We start from the raw sequence: 17362 nt of genomic DNA on the forward strand, positions 1-17362 counted from the left end.
GATCTTTGTTCTACACACTGCTCAAACAATGAAGCCCTCTAGTGATAGCAATAATCGGGATAAAAAGGAAAGGAATCTGCAGGCAGACTAAGCTCTGACTGTCCTTGTATCTGACTGAAGAAAAGAAATGCAGATCAAAGAGCACAGCTAATCCTTTGTGTTTTCTTTCCTTTGAAATGCACCTTTACAAGAAAGACACCCATGTCTTATAGGTATTATTTTTAGATAAAACATTTGTTTGGAATTATAACTGTTCAAACAAACCTTATTGCCCTATGCTGGAAGAAAATAATTTGCCGTCAAGCTAGGTTCATTTAAATAGAGCATTCTGATACAAAAGATTGCTTTTCTTAAAAATGATATTACAAATACTTGTAGTCTACATGTTATAAAAACAAAAGACAGTATGGCCCTATTCCTTTCAAATCAACACTTGAAAGTCTAGAAAAATCTGTTCCTAAAAGCTATAGGATATGATCCAAACCCTTAGTACCAGACAGGGGATAGATACCTCTTCACGAGTTGTTGGTGATGGAGACCCCTGAGTCTGCAAAATAATATAGACTTTTGTTGTTCCTCTTAATTGGCCACAAATAAGATGAAAGGGTCTATTGTAGAAAACAAGACATACCACTAGATCTGATGCACAGAACACAATCTGAATCTGAGCTGGAAGCGTCCTCCCAGCCTACGCGCTGTCAGTGTATTGGGAGTTGCTGTGCAGCGTGGTGGGAGAGAAAAGGATGAGCAATTTTCACCAGCTCTGAGTATTAAGGCCTACAAATCCAGTATTCTAAACAAGACTGACCATTTGCACAACGGTGTCACTAATAGCACGAGGATAACCAAGTGTTCTCTATTGGTTTTGAGACCTGCTCCACAAGAGAGAAGCCATGGCTGGTAATATAAACATGGTAAAAAAAAAAAAGAAAAAAGAAAAAAAGAAATGTCAAAGGGGAGTTACAAGTCCTGAGTGCTGTTATTTAGCTAAACTGATTTAACTTGAGCTGCCTTCAAGATATTTATGTTTATACCCATACATAATCATTATTCTCAGCCTTAATCAGAAAACTTTCTTTATTTCAGTGAACAGTGGCGAATGCATTGGTTCATGACTATACAAAGTACTGAGATGAAGTGACAGATGAGTGTTCAGCTGCAAACAAGACATATACACAACTCCCTAGAAGGCTTAAGGCAGGTTATGGAAGAGAGTGGGAAAATGTAAGACCTGGAAGATGTGGAAAAGGGCTACAACGTGTCATCTTCATGGCAAGACAGCATTTGTAGTCATGAACTCAAAACCTCTATGGGTGACTTCAATGGATCTACAGAAAAAAAATGGTCTTGTCCATGTTGAGGGATGGATGGAGGAGGGACCCAATGGGTCCCTATTTGCTACTGATAGATTTAGGAAGAAGAGAAATCATTGTCTTCAGTTGTGTAGATGATGACAAGCTCATTAGGATCCAATGGCCACATGGATATCGCTGGTTATTCTAAATGGGTGGCAAAACAAACACAAAAGTCATGATTCCAGGAAAGGGACCGGTAAGGAATGGGAGTGAGTCAGTTGATAAGCCTAAAGGGGAGATAGGAGAGGATGGGGAGAGAAATCAGAATACACACACACACACACACACACACTTTTCAAAGACCAAAATCAAGCATATAAAACATAATATCGCAGAAAGTGAAGAGCATTAGAAAAACGATGACCATGTTCTCATCTCTCTTCACTTCTCTAGTCTCTCTGAATCAACAGGCCAGCCTGAGTAGCATTTACATCCATGACTGCATAACTATGAGAAGGAACTCTGCTGGCTCAGCTCTTTTCTTGAAGCAAGCGGCTTTATGGCCACCGTGATCACCAATAGTGGCCCCTCCTCTCCTATCTGTTGCTCTGTTTTCTCCTGTGCTGCTTCTGTGTCAGTGCTTAGGTTTCAAAAATAGTGATCTGGAAAGCATTAACCTAGAAAGCATCTGGCCTTCATCTCCTCCGCTGGTGGGATGTTGAAGAAACCCCAGAGCTTTGCTAAAATAATTTCATGGGCTACAGAAGAAACAGCACACCTTTCAGCTAAGGCATTAGAGCAGAGAGCGTCTGTTAGTGTTTTAGGTGACTCTGTTACAAAACATGGAAAAAGGAGGTTGGGAAGTTCTCCCTCTACCCTGTAAATGGTTCTGCAGTCTGAATGATAGTATTATCACGTAGAAGGAGGAATCAGGACTTAAGTAGAAAATATGAGTGTGAAGGTACCAAGAATAGAAGACAGTGATGAGTTACCATTGCATTGGGTGCTTAGGGTTCAGTGAAGACTCAAATTTGTTGGGAGAGGATAAGGTGTGAGTGAGTGTGCCTTGTTGACAGTACATGGCCATGTCAAGGACCCCAATGCCTAAGAAGCCAAGGACTTACCCAGGTCATACTTAGCGGAATGCCAATGCTCTCTCCTGATCCAAGTGCAAGTATTTGTTACAGGATTGATCTTTAAATACAATGGGTGAATGCAAAAACTTTCAACTGCAGCTTTCTCCTCTTGGATGACTACAACCTGAGACTGCTTCCCTACTGAGACCTCTAACCCAAATTAGCTAGCTCCTTTTCCTCATCCGTGCTGCCTATAATAAACACACTCAGTTCTTGCCAGCTGTTGCATCATCATCATAGCAGGTAGCCCACCACCTGGTCCCAGCTTTTCAGTATGTGTGTCTGCCATAGTTAGTCATTCTCTGCTGCCCTTATTATATCAATATTTAAGCTTTGCATGTTGTGGCAGAAATTCTCCCAGGTTGTAGAATAAAATTATGGGAAGTGTCATGATGAAATACATTTTCATAGAGCCCCACCCATGCAACATTCTTGACCCAAAAGAATCAAGTCTGAACTTGGTAAAACAGCAACAAAAATAAAGTAATACCTTGTAGATCTCAGGATGATTTTAGAGGAAAGAACGAGAAAAGAAAATAACAGGCAATATAAGATGGTGGTGTGTTGGTTATATTTTTGTCAAGTTAACACAAATCAGAATCTTATGGGAAGAGGGAATCTCATTTAAGAGAATGGCCACCATTAAATTGGTCTGTGAGCATGTTTGTGGGACATTTATAAATTAATGATTGATGTGGGAGGCCCAGCCCCTTTTTTGGTAGTGCCACCCCTAGGAATGTGGTCCCAGATCCCATGAACACAACTGACCAAGAGCTATCTGGATTTGCAAAAGAAAGACACGCCCTCCCGCCACCCCCATATATATATATACACACACACATGCACATGCACACACACACACACGCACAAGCACATGCACACTTGAGCACACCAGTTAATTTTAATATGCCTTGACTTAATGGCTGGGCACTTCTAATCCTTCCCTCCTTCCCACAGGTAGCAAACACTCTCCTCTAGTATTCTGAAGTTACATTCTTTAAAATCTATATTTTAACTCTGCTACCACAGACCCATTCCGGGAAAAGGCCAGTAGAGCAACTTACCGAAATTCTTACATGGCTGGTCTGTCCTATGTCCCTCTCATGGCGATTGATTCTCTCCCTTCCTTTCCTCTCTCTCCCTCACCCAGGAATCCTAAAAGTCCCACCTCTGTCTGTTATGCCCAACCATTAGCTACTGGCATCTTTATTTACCAACTGGGGCCAGGTTCTCTCAGTGTTTTATGTGCAGACATTTGTGTAAGCAGTTTTGGGAACCAAAAGTAGCATTATAGTGCAAGCGGTATTAGGTCAAACCTACTTGAGTCCTGAGTTGTATAAAACTGCCCCTGGGCAAGCCATTGGGAGCAAGTCGGTAAGCATGTTCCTCCATGACTCTTACCTCAAGTTCCTGCCTTGAGTTCTGGTTCTGATTTCCAGTCAGTCATGGTGGACTATAAAAACAAAACAAAACAAAACAAAACAAAACAAAAAAAAAAACAATCAACCTTTCCATGTTGCTTTTGGTTAGAGTGTTTATGATGGTAAGAAAAAGCAAGTTAGAATAAGAGTGAAGAAATCAGAAAAGTGTAACTTGCAAGAATGTAGAAAGCACTACAATTTTAGTTTATAAACAAATAAATCACTGAGGCAGAAAAAGAAGGGCAGAAAGGAAACCCTGCAGATTAAAAGAAACATGAAAAATGAATAAATTACAATATATAAACATTATTCATAGTTTGAGTCAAATACAGTCTATAATAATTTATGGATAGTCAAAACATTAAACCATTAACCAGATCTACAACAACCTTAAAAAATTTTTCAGTTGTACTGTAGCTAATTGACTGTAGTTTGGTATTTGATCTGATGATTTGTGCCTAGTATTGTTGCATCTTGTTATTCTATGTTTGTTTGATAACACTGGGACACCCACTCTTTTCTAAAAGGAAAAGGAGGTTCAATGGATCTGGGGGAGAGAGGAATAGGGGAATTTGGGGGAATGGAGGGAGGAGAAGTTGGTGGGGGCCCAGGGGAAATGGAGTGAAGGGAAGCTGCTGCTGAAATGTACTGTATGAGCAAAGAATGCATTAAAATAATAACAACAAAGTGCTTGTCTTTTAGGAATCCATATGGACCTTTATGATGGGAAGTAGAAATCTAAGATTTGCATAAAATGAGTTAGTAGTGATAATGGTCGGGATAGGGCAAGGGTTAATACTGAGACAAGAGTAGCTATGAACTGATGGATGGGTAAAAGGCATACAGGCTCTCACAAAACTGGCCTCTTCTATATGACTTTCCACTCACACAAAGTCTCTCTCTGTGTATGTGCTCATGCATGCCTATGTAATATGTGCATGCATGCTTCTCTCTCTCTCTCTCTCTCTCCCTCTCTCTCTCTCTCTCTCTCTCTCTCTCTCTCTCTGTGTGTGTGTGTGTGTGTGTGTGTGTGTAAGGTATGAAAAAATACTATGATGATTGAACTTTTATCATTTATTTGCCCCATTCTTCTCTGAACACTGAAGTCATGCAGGCATGAGCCTTGACACTTAGGTATTAGGAAACTTAGGTTTTTAGAAATATGCTTAGCATATGGAACATGCTTCTCAAATTTCCTCATGATACATTAAAACACAACAGACCTAGGAGCAATTTCATCCACATTCTACCAGCTTCAAACAGCTCAGCTACTTTTGCTCAACCCAAAGACCTGGGGATAGTCCATCACACTCGTGGCTCCTCCAAGCCCCTCATTTAGTTCATTATCATGACATCTCTCCAATACTTATCACAATAAAATCGAACCCATCCTCTTTGTCTCCTCCACAGTCTTGGATGCCCTGTCTCTTATAGACCAGTATTTTATCTTTCTTATTCTTATTTGCATTAAATACTGCTTTTGACATGATGACATTTTTACAAAAAATGAACTGCTTACTGATTTTAAAAATATTCAACAAAGAATATTCTCTCTATTTAGAATAAAAAAATCTAAGAACCAAGAATACTCTATCCTACAAGGCCATATTCACCTCTCAGTTACAGCTGTCACTCACTCAGTGCTAGCTCAAGACTTGCTGTTACATGGAAACACCAGGTTTACTCATGTCAGGGAACTTTTACCCTGTGCTGTTTCTAAAGCTAGCTATTTTTTTCTCTCCTTTTCATTTTCATGTTCAATGTTCAAAATGTCTTGTTTTTCTCTGCATACTTTCCCTAAGAGTAACTATCGTTTCTGACTTTGTACATCTTTTGATTTATAGCCTAGTGCCTCTTACAAACCCATGAGTTCCAGGAGAGTTTTGTGAGTTAGTTTAATACATCAATGCTCAATTTTATCTCGCGGAGATTGATTATATATTTGTGGAATAAAAAAAATTTAAAAGATGGGCAAATGTAATTTGATTCCATTTCAAGTTTCAGAAAGGACATTATTTGGAGTGCTAGATACCTAACTGTTCATGTCTGTGGTAGTTTGAATGAGATGTGCCACACATATCCTGCCACCCCCACAGTCTAGCATAGTCTAGGGTGCTGAGATACTTGGTCTCAGGTCGGTGGAAGCATTGCTGTGTAACCAGGGGTGGAATTTGAAGTTTCAAAGGCTACATGCCTTTCCCAGTTTGCATTCTCTGCTTCTTGCTTTTCAATGTAAAATGTGAGTTCTCAGTTTACTGCCCCAGCTACTATGCCTGAGTCTTGCCGTTCTCCTTCACAGTAACAGAGAAGGTCCCCTCTCCCTCTCTAACCATCAGCCCGAACAAACACTTCAACCTGTAAGTTGTCTTGGTCTTGGTGTTTTAACATAGCATATAAACCTAAGGCAACACTCATTTGAAATGTGGCAAACATTTCAAGGAAAAACTTTAATTGGTCTCCAGAATTGTCCACCACCCACCGCAACCTACTGACTCTCAATTTAATAACCAAGTTTGAGTATGCCAAGATAGAAATTGAAATCATATTCCCCTGTTTAGCCCAAAACTCTCATTCTTGCCTCAAGGAAATAGTTATTAGAGAAGCAATGCTAAAAGCATTTTTTGAAGTTTAATAATCTGCCATTTCTCAAATTTTGTGCAAAAGACACCATAAGGTAAATGGGAAAGTGCTGATTTCTTCACCTTAGGTCATTTCATATGTGTTATTTAAATATGTGCCCTGAATATGACTTCATCTCTATTCTGAAAATCAGACTCACAGATTTTCACCTTAAGCAGAAACAAGCCTCTGCAAATGTGGCTGCAGCAAAGACCATTGCATGAGCCAACAGAATTGTCACTGTGGGATTCTTGCTTTAATTCTCCCAGATATTTCAAAGCCCTCAACAAGTGTATAAGTGACTTGCACAAATGACCTTATGTCTGATGCCCATCCTAAGCAAAAATGTCAAACTTCTAAAGAGTCAGTGACTTATAACTAGACACTGGAAGCATTAAAAACTAGAAAGGGTTTTGGGGGCAGCTTTAACTCAGATACATTGGGGAGAACAAGCAACGATTGCCTGTAAAGTTTAAGTTCCAAATGCAATATAATTTCCTATGTATTTTATTTTACTTTAGTCAGGTTTTTATGTTGCCCAGTCTTGTCTTGCACACATGACTCTTGCAAGGAGCTGAGATTTCAGGCATATACCATTCTACCAGGCTTCTGTCTCTTCTTAATCCATCCTATTTGTTCAAGGCCAATGGTTTATCCTTGAACGCACATAATTAAGCAATCCGTTTTAATATTCCAGACCAGGCAAGTGAGATGCTTTGGGAACTAACTACTCAGCTGATTGTAATGTATTGCCCATCCCCTGCTCAGGGCCTTTCTCAGGTACAGCAGTACATAACTAAGAGGATTGCAAATTTCCCACTCATACAGATATTTGCAGATACAATTACATATTGGGAAAACTTTCAGCAGTGTGTAAACTGATTGATGTTCTTCGAGTCTAATGCACCTTAAGATCACTGAAAGAGCTGAACCTTATCTCCCTCAACTCACACAACTAAGTAAATGGGAGAAAAAGAGAATATTATACACAAAGGTTTTAAACATGCATTGGTAATTATGCCCTCAAATTTGAGCATCCAGGCCCATGGGGACATTGATCTGCAACTTCAGCCTCTCTACAGGAAAAGGGGAACCTTTCTACTTTGAATTTCCTTTGTTTTACAGCTCACCTGTGACCTCTGGAGTCCTCTGATTATAGCCACAGCTAAGAGAGAGCAAAGAGCAGGAAGGTGGGCTATGGATTTGATGACAGAGCAGAAGAAGGAAGGGGGAGACCCCCTTGAGCTTCGACCTCACTGCAAAGTGACTTATCTTTCAGCAGGAATTTGTATTCCCATATAATGGGTTTGCATCAGTACTGAAGAGAGGAGGGCAGTGACTTCTTTAGGCCAGTGCACTTGGTTGTGAAATTATGCATTTAAAGTCTACCAGTTTCAGTAATTTTTATGAACCCATGGAAGAAAATATATTATTTTCAGGTATTACTGTTTTCTGAAGTGACTGATATCAAATCCTTAGTGAACAATTACTGAGTTCATAAAAAGGAATGTTTGAACCAAGAAAGTCTGCTTTAAGGAAAGGATTTAGGGGCTAGAGAGATGGCTCAGCAGTTAAGAGCCATGACTGTTCTTCCAGAGAGAGTGGACTTGGTTCCCAGCACCACATGGTGACTAACAACCTGTCTGTAACTCTAGTTATGACACTCTGGCTTCCACAGGCACTACACACATGTGGTAAACAGAAATACATGCAGGAAAATACCCTCACACATAAAAGAAAATAAATAAAATAAACTATTAAAAAACATTAAAAAGAAATTAAAGAAAGGGTCTACCAGATTGTAGACTACCAACAAATTATGTAATAGTTCAAGTAAATAAAATACATGCTGTTTCCCATGTACAAAAGTATATAACTCAGTTTCTGGCTTCTTTCAAATATTAGTATGTTGATCTTTCATACAACTGAGTTTCTATATAATTTCAGTACTCACTGGTTACATTTTATTTCCTTTCTACTGTTATAAACATAATTTACCTACTTTGTTTTTTCCTTCTATTGTGCATTTACAAAAACATTGCCATGTAGTCACATCTTGGTCATTTTTCTGACTCTAATTTGTCTTGCATGCTCCGCTGGCTTCCTGCCATACAGCATTCTAAATTCTGTTTTCTTGTAGAATTAGGTTAAGAAACTCCAGGTCAAATGCATTAAATAAGTGACTCTGTAAGGGCCACAGATTTGTTACTGTCTGGCTAAGTGATAGCATGAAAAGACATTCATTACCTTGTGCTAATTTCTAAACCAAACAGTGTCTGGTAGAGGGGGTGAGACAGACTCTCACTATGTGGTTTAGGATGGCCTCAAACCAACCTTCTGCCTCTGTCTCTAAAATGATGGAGTTATAGGTGTATACCACAATGACTTGTCTTGTTTTGTTAAATCTCATTCTGTGCATGTGTGTGTAAACATGGGCACATACATACCATGCTACACATCTGGAGGTCAGAGGAAAAGAGTCAGCGGTCAGTTGGTCAGTTTTTTCTCTCCATCTTATCTAATACAGGGCTTCTCTTGTTTCTGCCATGCTTTGTACCCCGGGCTAGCTGGCTTGCAATTGTACAAGTGTTCTCCTGTCTTCATTGTCCGTTTTACCATAGGAGTTCTGGGGTCACAGAGGAACATCCCCCACATCTGGCTGTGTACGTGGATTTCAGGGAATGAACTCAGGTTGCTAAATTTGCATGATAAGCACCTTGACCACTTAGACATTTTGCTGGCCTGAGATGGCATGTCTTTGAATAAATTATATTCATGTAGAAAAGCAGACAATTATACAAACATATGTAAATATTTTGAAGGCAAAATGACAATTAATTTCTAGTACTTTCATTACTTTTCAAAAACAAAGCGAATAATGAAAAAACTATAAGCTGTTGGTTTAGGTGTGTTTTAGGTGTTCTAGTTTATTTCACCATGATCTAAGAAATCTAATACTATAGTCATTTGAAATAAACATGGAGCGTACCAATGCAATTCAAGGCAGCTAAACTATGAAACAGATATGCTTTTATAACAACTATATTGAAATAAAAAACTATAGTGAATAAAATGGTCTCTGCAGACCATTAGACAGTATTAGATTATTTCTCCACTTACAATGCAGACTTTTTTTAAAAAAATTAATATTAAGATAACCAGCATTCCTGGATGAAAGTAATTAGGTGGCCTCTTTGAGATGAAGCAGGTTATGGAACTGTTCACTGCTACGCAGATACAAATCTAATAAGGTTACTGCTAGGAATGTCTGTAGATATCCTAATAGAACATTAATGTAAAGGGAGCCATACTGCACAGGAGCAACCAGTAACAAAGAAATCGGGCTTCCTGTCTGATTTTTTTTTTTAACATGGGAAAGACAGCTCCTAATGTTCGTGAAACACTGTTTTTACAAGCAATTTGGAAGAGAAAAATCCATGCTTTAGAACAGGATTAATAAAACAAACAAACAAACATTTACTTTCCAGAGTAGACTTTGGCCACTTGCAATTTTCTAGTGTGACTCCTGTCCCCATGTTTTCTCACTTCCGCAGACCACTGAGCCATTGACCAAGCAGCTAAGCTTCTATGATTTCTCTTGTTCATAAGATCCCAGGATCAATAAAACACCTGCCTTTTATCATCAAGCCCTTGCCTGATCCTCAAGGGAAGAATAAAGACCTTGAAACACCCCTGTTGCACCCCAAGATCATGATGCTTGTCTTTGTAATAGTCAGTGTAGTTATATCTCTATCAGAGTGCGTGACTGCGGATGCAAGGAAGCTGTATGCTCCACAAAGCTAAGCACCAGGTCCAACTCTACACCACATGCCACCATCTTGTATAGTGCTTAAGCTACAGTTGTGGATGGGCAAAGCATTTGGAATATTGTAGGGGAGAATCTACTCCAGTGAGGAACAGTGGTAGAGTATATAACAGTCACAGTGCTTGTCTCGTTTCTGGGAAGAGAGAGAAGAGTCAAGAAATCATTCATATTTAGTAAACTTGTCTGGGTAGTTAATTGTTTTGTGCTTTAAGACTAATTATGAGAGAATTATGAGAGAATCTCCTAAGCTTGTGAGCAGGAGCTTACAATTGACTTTGAGGAGCACGTGGATGAAGAAAGACATTTAAGGGGAAACTCCTAAAGGTGTGAGATGGGGAACTGTACATCACTGATGAAACTAGCACGAAAATTGTATATAAAGAATGGAAGGAGGAGCATGCAGTCAAGGAATGCTGGCCTAGTCGACAAATGGGGCTTCCTTAGAACACTAGCTTTTGTTCAACAAGATAAAATGGGGAATATAAAATGGGAAATCTCTTCACAGTACAACTGGCAAAGGATTCCTATCCAGACCATGTAAATGGCATCTGCAAACCCATGAGACAATTTCAGCAAGCACAGTTGAAAACTGGGCAAGAGACTTAGGCACAGATCCTACATATCCTAAGGATGGACAAGGCTAAAAAAAAAAAAAAGCCAACAACAAAACCTGGCAGTTTTAGCTGTTTCCAAGAGCATGACACAACCGGCAGTCTCCCATATTTTTCATGTGAGAGGGATTATCTAAACTTATCCATCTACTATACTTCAGTAATTCTACTCCATGGTACATGCAATTCTGTACATGCATGAAATAATAAACATGTATAATGAGCTCCACAGAAACACTCCTTGAACTAAACCTGAGAACGTATGGTAAATCACACAATAAACCAATATTTGGCTTTGAAAAAGAAACTTCTATAGTATAAAAGAATGTCATAACACAGGACAAAGAAGCTAGAAGAGAGGAATATACTCTCCTGATTCCATGTAGACACAGTTAAGAAATGGCTGCAAATAACTTTTGTATCCTCAATCAGGATTGTTAGGACTGTGCACGTAGTCATCAGAAAAATGGGAAGTAACCACAGTTTCTGGCCTTTTTAAAATCTTGGTGGTGTTTGCTCAAGAGTGTTTGCGTTATGGAATCACACTGATCTGCATAGTCATGAGTCTATAACTTTATTTGAACTTGTAGTTTATTACAAATTACACTTCAACATAATGAGCTGGAATTTACCATGTGAAATTAAAACTAGCTTTCTGGGGGCTAGGGAGGTAACTCAGTGGTTAAAAACGCAATTGTGGATGCCAAGAAGTGCTTGCTGACAGGAGCCTGATACAGCTGTCTCCTGAGAGGCTCTGCCAGATCCTGACCAATACAGATGCAAAGGCTCACAGCCAACCATCGGACTGAGCACAGGGACCCCAGTGGAAGAGTTAGGGGAAGGTCTGAAGGAGCTGAGGGGCCTTATCTGGCATCAATGAGAGGGGAGGCTCTTGGTCCTGTGAAAGCTTGATGCCTCAGTATAGAGGAATGCTAGGGCAGTGAGATGGTAGTGAGTTGGTCCCGGGGAGTGGGGGAGATGGAATAGGGAGTTTGACTCTCATAGAAGCAGGGTAAGGGTGAGAATGCAATAGGGGGTTTGCAGAGGGGAAACCGGGAAAGGGAATAACATTTGAAAAGTAAATAAATAAAATATCCAATAAAAAATGCTTGCTGGGAAGTGTCAAGATCAGAGTTCAGATGACAGAACCCTCATAAATGCTAGGTGGGAGTGGCTATCAGACTGTAATTGCAGCCTTAGAAGATGGAGGCAAGAACTCCCCCGAAGAAGTCGGCAAGCGAGACTAGACAAGTTAGTAAGCCCTGAACTTGAGTGAAAGTCACTGCCTCGGTGACTAGCATGAGGATTGTGGATGCGTTCCTGAATCAACCTGGTCCTCCTCGCGCAAACTCAGACACATGTACACCCAAGCACACCCTCAATCACATGTGTACCCCTATAAATGCACACACACATTAAATTAAATAAAATAAAATCAATAAAACTCTTCTTTTGAGACTATAATAATGTCATCTTGCTACCCTCTAGAATCAGCAGAGAGTTAGGCCTCTGTGTTTGATTGGCTACATTCACTGAGGACCTCCACACTGTGGGCGGTACGACTCCCTGGTAAAAGGATCATGAAATAGATAAATGGAGAAAGCAAACTGAAAATCTATTCATAGGTCTTTACTTTCTGACTGTGGATGGGACATGATCGGCCTCCACAAGCTCTTGCTGCCTCGATTCTCCCACCGTGATAGACGGTATCATGATAGATAGCCTTGAACTGTAAGCCTTCATAAGCCCTTTCCGGAGTAAGTTGCTTTGATTGGGGTATTTTATCCCAGCACAGGAAAGGAAGTTAAGACTGACCTTAAAACAGCAGTTCTGTGTGATTAGAGCCCACTCTGTGTTTTTACTGCCAGGCTGCTAGGCACAAAAATCAACCAGCTTTTGGCATACTGAGACACATGCTTAACTATATAAGTCTTGGGTGAAAAAAAACCATAAAGTTGTTATCAAATTGTTGAAAAAGTAAGGCTCAATAGTATCTGAATTGGCCTCTTTTTGCAGAAAGCCTCTAGCCTGGGTACCTGCACTGGCTACATCTCACAGTCTGCCCTCAAGTCCTCCACCCTTTTACTAACTTTGTGATCCATTTTTGGTTCACCTCTTTCTGAATGTTTGCATTTTCTTTCTAGTGTGTGTGTGTGTTTGTGTGGGAGTGTGTGGCTATATGGATGTGTATGACTAGGCCAGAGGAGAGCCTATAGAATCTCCTTCAGTTGCTATCTACCTTGTTGTTTTGAGATAGCATTTTTTCACTGTTCTAGAGCTCACTGAGAAGGCTGAGCTGGCTAGCCAGTGGTTCTCATGGATTCCCACATGTGCATCGCTAGGCCTGGCTTATTTTTTAGTTACAAGTTCTGGGGTATCCCACCCTTGTCTTCATGCTTGCATAGCATATATTTGGCTGATTGTGGCATCTCTATGTCCTCCACTTTGTCTTCAGTAGGGGACAGCAAGGAACAAGTCAGCCTCTGGGTCCATCAGGGAAATTCCATTGTTTATCAAGTATAAAAATAGGAATGTGGATGTGGCTGACCTAGCATATGGAAAGGCCCAAGTTCAATAGCCAGTGCCAAAGAATAAACAGAAACAAACCTCAGAGTCCCAAACTCATCATGGATTAATGGCCATTCGTACAATCCTGAAATAGAGAACTCTGGTTCAGGGGCACCATATTACTGACTTTATATAGTCCAAAAATGGATTAAACACCCTTTGCCTGTATCTTACAACTCTTAAAGTATAGATAATAACGAAAGCAATCCACAGACTTCTAGAAGTATGAGATTAGTTAGAGCTTAGCTCATAATAGGGCCTATAGCCCTAGTGTCTAGAAGCACTTACGAATGTATTATTAGTTGGAGTACAAAATACTGAAGTTGTGTGTGTGTGTGTGTGTGTGTGTGTGTGTTTGAGTTGTGTATGTATGTTTGTGCATGTGCATGTGTGTATGTGAGAGAGAAAGAGTATGTGTTTGTTTGTGTGTGTGTATGTGTGTGTGTGTTTGAGTTGTGTATGTATGTTTGTGCATGTCATGTGTGTATGTGAGAGAGAAAGAGTATGTGTTTGTGTGTGTGTGTGTGTTGCATATGGGGGTAGGGGGCTTATTGATGTGTACTCATGTGGAAGCCAGAGGTTCTCAACAAAATTCTTTCTCAATTGCTTTGTATCTTATTTTTGGAGACAGGATTTCTCTTTGAACCTGAAGGTATTTTATGTAGGCTGGCAATTGTCCTGTCTCTATTCCAGAATTCTGGGACTGTAACAAGGCACAGACTCACCCAACTTTTATGATGATGCTTGGGATCTGAGCTTGTATCGTCATCCCTGCAGAACAATAACTTTACCAACAGAGCCGTCCCCACTCCCTGTACTTAAGGATTTTATTAGACAACAAACATGAACCATGTGTTAACATTAGAGACAACATGATTGGCTGAAATCAAAACCCGAGACAGTATAGCAGCTCACATGCTGGGAAGTTTCCGGCTTTTCATGACTAGAGTTGTGGGCACCCTTACCAAAAAAGGGCATGAGCCTTCAGCATCAGACACAAAGGACTGCTTTGCAGTTGGAGCCTCTCTTCAAAGAGAAAAGTTGATACTGTCAGAGGTTTATATGGCTATTGTAGCTCATAGCCTTACAGAGATGCAAATCACCTTTTGGATACTCTGAAAAAGGGGACATGTACAGAAGAGCCAGGCCAATCATCTGCTATAGAGGACGTGTGGATCCGAGGGGCTACTGTTGGTCATCAGGCACCTTTTCTGAGGTGGCTGTGCCTTAGAGAAACCAGGCACATTGCCACAGCAGCTTATAAAAGAAGTTTTGAGAAACAGTCAGCTCCTCCCTTTACCAATCACTAGCAAAGGCTTCGATGTTTACTTAGTGTGCATAACATTGTGCCTCTGTGCATCAGTTTGCCATGCCCAGAAGCAGTTGTAGTGAGGATACAAGGGATAGGCAAGCTACTCTAATTTAAAAAAAAAAATGATTGGGTTACCACTTGGCTTCCAGATCCACTCCCTGCTTTGTTCTATATCACTGGTCTCTCTGTTTACTAGGCTCTGCTGACAAAGGAAAAACCTGTTGGAAGTCAGAGGGTCAGTGAGTGTGGAACCCACTGAGCTTTGAAAGATGACTCCCTCAGAGATTGAACAAGCACTGGGATTTCAGGCCAATGGGAAAATCTCCTCTCAGGGTCCTGGCTCCCATAAGCATATCCCCAGAAGGAGTATAGTCTATCTTCCACTAACAGCCTACCTCTGGAAGCTATACTTGGCAGTGGCAAATGTTTTTCTTGTTGTTAATTTCTGGGACTACTCCACAGTCACTGTGTGCCTCTAACTGATCTCAACCTGTGTCAACAAGTCCCTATATTAACATTCCACTTTCTTTCTCTGATATTCTCTTAGAACACTCGTAGTGTTATTAGTATTTTTTAGGTGTGTTTAACAATGAAAACTGCTTTGTAATCTAAAAGCTCGTTGTCATCTTTCCTGGGGACACTTCAAGCTATTGAGAAGTATCTAAGTGAATTATCCATTTTTGGAAATACACATACGTTTACAATTACACATTTTGTTCAGGCTAATTATTTTTCTTTGTGAAATTAAGCAGTTGCTCTCAAGATTCCAGCCCACTAGTCTCGTGCAGCCTGAGTCTTCATTTCATTTCAAATAATGCCTTTTCCCAAAGGAAGTGTCTCCTTTCAGGATATCATAATCAGCTAATGGACTTAGTGATCAATGTTGTGTGCGGTGGAACATCAGAAATGTGCCATAAAATACGGAAAACAATTTAGCCACTCTCTAATGCAGATAGTTCTGGTAAAAACGATACAGGAAAACCATGTACCCAGGCATATTTTCCTGCCTCACAACAAGATTAGATGCAATAAAAATCTTGTCTTAGCAAATCGGCATGTCAGAAGATGCTGCCAGCAATAACTTTGCAAAGATGTGTCCATTACCAAAGGGGGGCTTTATGCTCAATCCACTCCTGTTTAAGATGGATGTCGGCTGTAAGCCTCCATCTGTCTCCAGATTCTCTGGGAGCAGAGTGTTGCCTGTCTGCACGGTGGGGCCAACATGGGACTTCTTGCTTTCTCCCAACTCTTTCCTTTCGGAAGTATAGGGATCAACCCCTAGGCCATGTTCGTTTTCCATAAGTGAGGAGCAGAATACAATAACTGCTTCATGTCTCTGTGATTACTTCAGCAATTTATGTTAGTGGATCGTCAGCTGTTTTGTGGCACGAGAACATGTTTTGTCACATCTGGACAGTTTCACCAATTCCCCAAATGAAACAATGTAGTGACGTTTTATTAAGCAAATGAGGAGTCTCTTCATTTAAATATTGTTTTAAGGATGAAGCAATGGACAGAGTAGCTCACTATTCTTTATTGGCTGAAACAGAGCTTTCCAGCTCTGGCACCTCTTTCATTAATGCTCAACTAGTTTGTTTCAATAAACATTTACTTATGAGTTACATATAAACTGCATACAAATACATGTTGCTATACTTATATCATACAAATATAATATATTGTACATCATATACATACATATGTATATATACACACACATATATACATATATATGAGAGAGTTTATAACTATCAAATAATGGATTAAAAATTGTACATAAAATGACAGGCAAATTTACTGACATTCTATCCTATTGCCGTTTCAATAATGTGCTAGATTAGATAGACATCAAGGTAGTGAGGCTGTAAGAATCCACCACCAATTCTGCTTGGCTTTTATCTACTTAGGGTGGGGTTGCTTGACGAGTTGCAGAATGGCCAATTAAATATTGATAGGATACACTTAGACTGAAAATTTATTATTGGGCTGAAATTCCAACTTAATTAATCATCCTGAGATGGTCTCTCATTCTCTCTCATCATTCTCTCTCTCCCACTCCTTCCCTCCATCACTTGCACCCCTCTCTTCCCCCTCTCTCTCTCTCTTTCTTTCTTTCTTTCTTTCTTTCTTTCTTTCTTTCTTTCTTCCTTCCTTCTTTCCTTCCTTCCTCCCTCCCTCCCCCACCCCCTCTCTTTCTTTCTTTCTTTCTTTCTTTCTTTCTTTCTTTCTTTCTTTCTTTCTTTCTTTCTTTCTTCCTTCCTTCCTTCCTTCCTTCCTTTCTTTCTTTCTTTCTTTCTTTCTTTCTTTCTTTCTCTCTTTCACTTGTCGATACTTGCTTCATCTATTTGTTTGAGGCTCCTGCTCTTACATTTTTTTCCTACATCTGGAATTGTCTCCTGATGTTTTTTCTTGATAAAATATCAACAAGTTACTTAGTTTGGGGGTATTTGAAAAAATTGGCCAGATGGGCTAAATTATATTTTCTTCTTATGAAACAGTTGGTAAATACCTGAGAAAAATTGCTGTGAAGTAAATGCACTCCCACAATTTACTTAATAAACCCTTTATCGCCTT

At 39.9% G+C, this 17362-nt stretch overlaps 1 long non-coding RNA gene across 1 annotated transcript in view; it reads right to left on the reverse strand.

Moving 5' to 3' along the window:
- Nucleotides 1-961: 961 nt before the first annotated feature.
- Gm34295 overlaps nucleotides 962-17362 on the reverse strand; it is a 53995-nt gene continuing 37594 nt past the window's right edge. The window contains exons 2-3 of the long non-coding RNA XR_877438.1: nucleotides 3833-3884; nucleotides 962-1499 (exon numbers count right to left, since the gene is read on the reverse strand). This is a non-coding gene — a long non-coding RNA (predicted gene, 34295). The remainder of the gene's footprint in view (nucleotides 1500-3832; nucleotides 3885-17362) is intronic.

The sequence above is a fragment of the Mus musculus genome, chromosome 18 (assembly GCF_000001635.26).
Source record: "Mus musculus strain C57BL/6J chromosome 18, GRCm38.p6 C57BL/6J".
NCBI lineage: Eukaryota > Metazoa > Chordata > Mammalia > Rodentia > Muridae > Mus > Mus musculus.